The 7705-nt window shown below is 33.1% G+C and overlaps 1 long non-coding RNA gene across 1 annotated transcript; it reads left to right on the forward strand.

Annotated features, from left to right (window-relative positions):
• Positions 1–1458: 1458 nt before the first annotated feature.
• Positions 1459–6637, forward strand: LOC149544329 (uncharacterized). Its single transcript, XR_016355771.1, has 4 exons — positions 1459–1785; positions 1897–1976; positions 4822–5408; positions 5745–6637. It is a non-coding gene; the product is annotated as an uncharacterized LOC149544329 (long non-coding RNA).
• The last annotated feature ends 1068 nt before the right edge of the window (positions 6638–7705 follow it).

Consider the following 7705-nt stretch of genomic DNA (forward strand, 5'->3'; position numbering starts at 1 on the left):
TTACAAGTTTACAAAATGAGCAACATTTCCTTGAAAGTTATCAAGTTGCATTTATTTGATTTGTGATTCCTTGTGACCTTTGCATCAATAATGAAATATTTCACTGTAGAGGACAATTTTGGAGTGTATTTTTTTCTTCTTCCACATATCCTTTCATCCCCCCCCCCCCCACCAAATTCATTGGAAAGTTATGTGAAAGAAGTGGTTGAGAATGCTAAAAGTAAGGGAAAAAAACCCATCTCGCTCCATCAAGGCCTTATTTATAGTCGCTACCATTTTCACCTTGCCTTGTGGCCCCACAAGAAAATCTTTATGCAAGAAGCCCCAATTTTTTTGTTGCTTCTGTGGCCAAAATTATGGATACCCATGATCCTAGTAAGAAAAAGTACATATAGTATTTGGGTACTACTAAAATTACATCTCAACTAAGGACTCATGAAACCCTCGCACCGATAGTGACTGAAAATGAGTCTAGGGACCTTAAAAGCAAAACCTAACATCCCATTAATAACAAGTAAAATGGGAACAAAATAGACCCTCTATACTAAAAATGTCAAATTGACTATCTAGGGTATTGTAAGTGAATAAAAGGTTGAAGCGGGGGAAGAAAATGGTAAAAATGAAGGTAACCCTCAACAATTACATAGATTGGCCACTTTTTCTATTGAAAAGAGAGAATTAAAGAATAATAAATGGGAAAAAAAACATGAGTAAACCAACAAAGGGGGGAGAAGGAGAAGGAGAAGGAAAGCTTTGAGATGGAAGATAGTTCCACTCATATTTCAACGAGTAAAAAAACATGGTCAATTGATCTCATGCGTGATGTAATGCCAGAAGAAGAGAAGATAAATAATATCATGATTAAAGGGGCTTATAAAACCCAACATGATGAGACATGTTCTAAATGCAAAACTACTGCTAATGAGTTGGACAAGGTTAAAGGTAGGGCCATTGAACTTGAAAGAAAACTTGGGAGTACCTCCTAGTTCAATTTGAAGGTAATGCATAGTTTCATCACCTCCTTGTATCGGTTATAGAAATAATTCTTAAGAACCGATGAGAAAGAAAATAAAATTACAAGGAATTGTTTAAGTCCCTCACTAAATACTAGTCCAATGTCCACCAAGATGTTTGCAAATTCAAGAATATATGGTAGGGGTAAAACTCCCTTTAATTTTTTCTGTTAATATTGTTTATGACCCTATGTGACCCCATATTAAGGCTTTTTAGACTATATATAACATTTATGATTTTAGTTAGTCTTATGCCAAGACTTCATTTAGTTTAGATAGGTCATTGGACTATGACTCCAAGAGGTAAAAGTTTCAATTTTTGTTATGGTGATGATTAGTTTTTGATGTTAGTATGTTGATTATGGACAAATGACCATTGATAAGCAACTTTATTTAATTTTAAATTGCTAAACTAATAAATAGGAATACGAAATATACTTTTGTCAATGGGTCCTTGGTTCACTGGAATCATGTCTTGCTAAGGGCAATGCTCCGACATCATAAGGGATGAGGTGAAGACCGTGCTGACCTAACTGTTTGTCAATCCTGAACCCTCCATAAAAAAAGAAAAAAAACTTCTTTATAGTGTGTTAGGGTTTCTAAGAAATTATATGAGTGGCATATATGTCGCTTGTATCATAGCTTTTTCAGGCGTCTAGGGTTAGGTTTTAATACGTAAATTCACATGACAGCCGACCTTCTTTGCGAACAATCTTCTGCCTGAATTTTATGTTGTTTTTGCCATAGCTTTTGATAATGGTGAAATTATCTGGTAAACAATACGATCTCCCTTTTTGGCCTTTCTGCATTTCTCTTCGAATCGAGATAATATTATTTAGCAGTTTTCCCATTTATAGCAAGTTTTGTATGCTTGATTCTGCAGATGCCGCAAATATTTTTCACAAAGTGCGATGGAAAGATGATTTCTTAACCTGCCTAGAATGGACGGAATTGGAAAGATGGGTAAGCAAGTTTTGAGAAACAAAGCTTTTGCAAATGTTTTGAATATTATAAAATCTTAAAATATTGTGATATTGAACTGAAAATCTGTAATCTTAATTGATAAGTCTAAAAGCCCTCACAGATTTTTGTTTTTTTATTTTTGAACATTAGTCAGGTTTGGTTTAAATTAGTTTGCGTGTAGATCACATTATGAACGACCAGTCCATTTTAATAATTTCTTGGTGTTTTAAAGCCTCGTAGAGTCTTTAAATCTCAGTTCTTAACATGTCTTAATCTGTTCCCCAATATAAAAAACTAGGTATTTAGATTCACTGAAATCTGCAAATATTATTGGGTGAAATTATCTCACTTTGCTTCAGAAATCCCGTTCTTTTTTTCATTATATTGTTTTGGTAGTTACTTATGCTTTCTGAATTCTCATAAATTTCTGCAATGCTTCCATACTTTGTTTTCAATACCGATCGTCAAATCAATCTTGAACTTATGGTAGCTTTCGATATTGTTTTTAAACCCTCCAAAACAATCTATTGGGGCCCGTTTGGCTGCCGGAATAGGAATAGCTATTCTGGAATACTTATATGGAGTAGAAAATAGGGGTACATATTCCTATTCTCTATTTGGTTCAGCCAGAATTTGATGATGAATTCGTGGACCCAAAAATTTATGTTTTCTAAAATAAATAAAACTCGAATAGGAATATGTATTCCAATTCCACCTATTTGGGTGGAATTGCAAAACCTCATTTTTGGGCCAAAATTGGAATATGTATTCCTATTTAATTTTGTATTCCAATTCCAATTTGGTGCATCCAAATGAAGAATTCAAAATTTTGAGAATTTACATAATGCTTATTCCGCTTGTATTCCCGTTGCCAAACAGGCCCTAGCTTCCAAGCCATATCTCCTAATTTTGTTGCCATTGAGGGTTGGTTTGTTTCCTTTTCGTTCTTGTTATCAACCAAAGTCTCATTTTCGATGGAGGTGATGATTATAAAGGGTAAATGACAGCAGTCTTATCATGCTGCCTTTTCCACAATCCTTGATCTCAATGGAATTGTGGTGGCCAAAAAATGTATACAGTATGGAACAAGTTCTATCCATTCCTTTTTGAATATTGCATGTGTATAACTCCTTCGCTACAAGAGATCCTTTGCTACATTAATGTGCCTTATTGTTTTGATGTTATCTCGTTCATGTTTTGAAATAGTTCAGTTTTATTTGTTTTTCTTTATCTTTTTAAAAAAACACTGAATTTTGCATAATATATTTTTAGTATCTTAAGCAACAATTCATCTCATCTAGCTTGAGTTTTGGGCATTGGAAATCTCACCTATACAAGTTTGGAATTAGAGTTTTTATTGAGGAATGGAGTCCAGTATTGAAGTAACACATATCCATTGTCTAAGTAAGGATTTTTATTTACGAAATTTAAGAGTGCCAGTTTTACTCATTGCACTACTCATCAATTAAGCAAAAGTGGAAGTAGTGCAAAATCATAGAGATAAAAGTTAATATTCTTCTTTTGGTCAAGATGCAGTCACTCTTCATGTCTTTTTCATTTTCTCTCATTGCCCGCTTGTTTTCTATTTCAGCACCTGGTTTTTCCTCTGTTGGAGAGCACATTTGTTTTTCTATTTGTCTTTGATTTTGGCTTCTTACCTAGTTATGTCTATCTATGGCTTGTCTTTATTGGTTCATTAGCTTTTTAGAAAAACACTGAATTTTATAGAATATATTTTTATATTTTGCAAACCATAAATTATCTAATGTACCTCAAGTTTTGAATGTTGGAAATCTTACCTTTACAAGTTTGGAATTTTTATTTTTATTGACAAATGGAGCCCAGCATAGAAGGAACACATGTTTATCGTCCTCATCAAACTCAAAGTGAGAATTTTGTTTACCAAATTGTTAATTCATTGCATTACTGATTCATTAAGGAAAAGTGTAATAAGTAGTGCAAAGTCATAGAGATATAAGTTAAAAATTATCTCTGGGTTCAAGATGCAGTCATTCTTCATTTTTCTTTGTTTTCTCCCGTTGCCTCCTTGTCTACTACTTCACCACCTAAAATTTGTTCTTTCTTTTTCCTGGTCCGGAGAGTCTACATTTGCTTTTCAATTGGTCTTTGATTTTGGATTCTTACCAAGTTATGTCTGTAACTTGTCTTTATTGGTCCCATTCTTACTTAAACCTGTGTGTATGTTCAAATTTGATTTTGAAAATATTTTGCCATTAGATATATATATTTTTTTGGCGTATTGTCTGCTTTGTTTGCAATTAATGCAATCTCAAGGTATTGAATCAATATGGACTAGAGTACTCAGTGTTGTTCTTTGTATTTACTTTAATTAGAAAATTCTTTTTGCTAAAGAGATTTTGAAAGCTAGCTTTTATAATTCACCATTTCTTTTAAATTGGTGCCCTAGCTCTATTATTACATTTTTCAGTCATATCAAATGACAAGATATTTTCATTTTGGAATCTAAATTGCTAGACGTCAAGCTGACAAGATATTCTTCATTGTAGTATTGATTTGCCTTTTATTTAATGTGATTAGTCATTGACTCATCAGTGTTATCAATATAGTTCTGAGTAGTAGCTTTTGAGTTGCAGCCCTCAATTTTTTAAAGATAAATGGAGCTTGATTTCTTGTTATTTTTCTTAAAGATTCCTACATGATTTATAAAGTTCTAGCAATCTGTGTTTTTTTCTGATTATGCTCATTGATTTGTACCTTGCTATACATGAATAAATTATTATTTCTGATATTTTGTTAAATATAATTCAAAGTTTCATAATATCATTGCAACATAATGATATGATTCTGTTTTGTTTGTTGACAGTGAAAGCCACATATTTGATGACTGGGGTCAATTTGTTCGTAGTCAAAGTTAAAGAACAACACAATGGAGTTATTAAGTGGTTGAAGTGGACACCGACATTATAAGTTGTGGCTATCTACAATGTTGGAGGCTTAGGCAAAACCACACTGGCAATTGTTGGTGTGAATAGAGGTTTTGGCAAAACTACCCTCGCAACTACTGGTGCGTGTAGAGGTTTTGGAAAATCCACACTTGCAATTGTTCCAGTAACTAGAGGTTTTGGCAAAACCACACTAGCAAGTATTGGTGTACCTAGAGGTTTTGGCAAAACCACACTGGCAAGTGTTGTTGGACCTAGAGGTTTTGGTAAAACCACACTTGCAACTGTTGGTGTAAGTAGAGCCTTTGACAAAACCACACTAGCAAGTGGTGGTTTGCTTAAAGTTTAAAATTCAAACAAATAATCAAAAGGGCTAAGTATTATTCAGCACTTCATACCATAAAAAGTGATTTTTGTTGAGCAAAAGCAACATTGGCTGTTGTTGAAATGAAAATTTACAAAGATTACAACTACACAAGGGTCGATACTTAAAACAATAAAGTTGGAGGTATGTGCATGACTTTCTTCTTGGAAAAAACAGTGAATTATTTTTTACCTTAACTTTTTCCATTTGCAGCTGTGGCAGTTCTTAATTTTTTAGGATTTCACTTTATTTACATCAATGAAACTAAAAAGAGGCTGAGTTGTATAATGCATTTTAAATTTATTGCTTTATGCATAATTTATAAAGTTCTAACAATCTGTGTAGTTTTCTGATTGTGCTCATCAATTTGTTCCTTGCTAAACATGAATAGATTATTATTTCTGATACTTTGTTATATATAAGCTGAAATTTTATAATATTAATGCAATATTATGATATGATTTTTTCATATGTTGACAGTGAAAGCTTTATATTTGGTACTGTGGTCAAGTTGGTGGTAGTCGAAGTTAAAGAACAACAAAATAGAGTTTTGCAGTCGTTGAAGTGGACAATGACATTATAATTTGTAGCTATCTACAATTTTGGAGGCCTTAGGCAAAATCACACCGGCAATTGTGGATGTGAATAAAGGTTTTGGCAAAACTATACTCGCAATTGTTGGTGTGCATAGAGCTTTTGGAATATCCATAATTGCAATTGTTGGTGAAATTAGGCGTTTTGGCGAAACGACACAAGCAAGTGTTGGCGTACCTAGAGGTCTCGGGAAAACCACACTTGCAATTGTTGGTGTATGTAGAGCCTTTGGCAAGGCCACACTAGCAAGTGTTGGTTTGCTTAAAATTCACAAAAGAAAGTGCTTGGAAGTACAACAATTCATTTATATGAAAAAATGGTGTTTTGAATAGAAGCTGTATTGGGCATTGCTCCATTAAACACACAACATCAGCACTAAAACAAATAATCAGAAGGCCTAAGTATTGTCCAGCACTTCATCATACTTTCAAAAGTGTTTTTTTGAGCAAAAACAACATTGGTTTCTTGTGTTACATGGGAATTTAGTATACTGTATATATCTTCTGGCCTATGCGGAGATGATGTGGCATGTATATGCTGCTTTTTTTTTCCTTTGTATATCTTATATTTTCCAGTGGGTTATAACTTATATTCTAAACTGGGTATTTGGGTCTGTGCTCTTTTCTCTATCTCTATTGTACTTGGGCTATGATTCAGGGTTTTCTTTCTGGTTCTTTCCCTGATGAGGCCACTTCTGATTAAACAAAAGATTGACTGCTGTTGAAATGAAAATTTTCAAAGAATACAACTACACAAAGGTTGATATTTCAAACAATAAATTTGAAGGTATGGATGACTTGCTTCTTGAAAAAAATAGTTAATTACTTGTGTACCATAACTTCAGAAAATATGGCAGTTCTTAATTCTTATAGGATTTTACTTTAGTTACATTCATCAATGGAACTATAAAAGAGGTGGAGTTATATTAATCTGTTTTTAAAGGAAAACAATGATAATTTTTTTTGAAAAGTTATCAATTTGTCATTTTGGTTCAGTCAGTGTTGAACATGGTACAATACTTTTGAGGGCGAGAATGAGGATATTAGACTTGTTCATGATCCAAGATTTCTCATTGCCGAGAATCATACATTTATGCACAGGGCCAAGATACTAGGAAACTAGAACTGAAATCAAACCAGATTTGGGTGAGAAATATTAGTAAAAAGTTAATTTTAACACAATATCTGTGTACTTACCTCTCAGTGTTTCCCTCTATGTTTTAAAATGTTTTTTGTTCAATTATGTAAAAAATTAATGGTCCCTTATAGGAACAGTTGACCTAGTTTTCACTCAATGCTTTCCTTTATGTTCAAGATGATTATTTATTTTGAGAAAGAAGGAAATATTTGATAGGATGTTGTGTGTTGTTCCAGTCTTTGGCAAATAAATTAAAATAGCAGGAACAGCTACTCTAATGTTTTTAACCTTTTGCATTTAATTATATTGGACTTCTAGATCTGAAACAATCTTTCACATTGAGGGCTATCTCTTGATTTCTTTTTTCCCAAAAAGCTCAAAGAGATCTTCCCTAGATTTTTGGAAACCTAAAGCATGTGATCTTCTTGAAGTGAAAAGTATTCGTCAAAGTCTAATGAATGACTCTGCATACTGAGGACTACACCCATTGTTTAAAGATAGATCAATTGACTGTAGAATTGATACATGTAAGCAACAATGACATCAAACACATAAATAATGTAAAATGTAAGAACTTAATGTCCCTTTAAAGCTCTGTCAAAGATTGAGGCTAGATGCATGTTGTTTTATTTAGAAATAATGTCATCCCTTTTAGATGAAGGGGCAATAAATTGTAGAATACAGCACCTTACTACACTTCGAAGGATTCA

Source organism: Cupressus sempervirens, chromosome 8 (genome assembly GCF_028749045.1).
Source record: "Cupressus sempervirens isolate cs-2001-9-10 chromosome 8, ASM2874904v1, whole genome shotgun sequence".
NCBI lineage: Eukaryota > Viridiplantae > Streptophyta > Pinopsida > Cupressales > Cupressaceae > Cupressus > Cupressus sempervirens.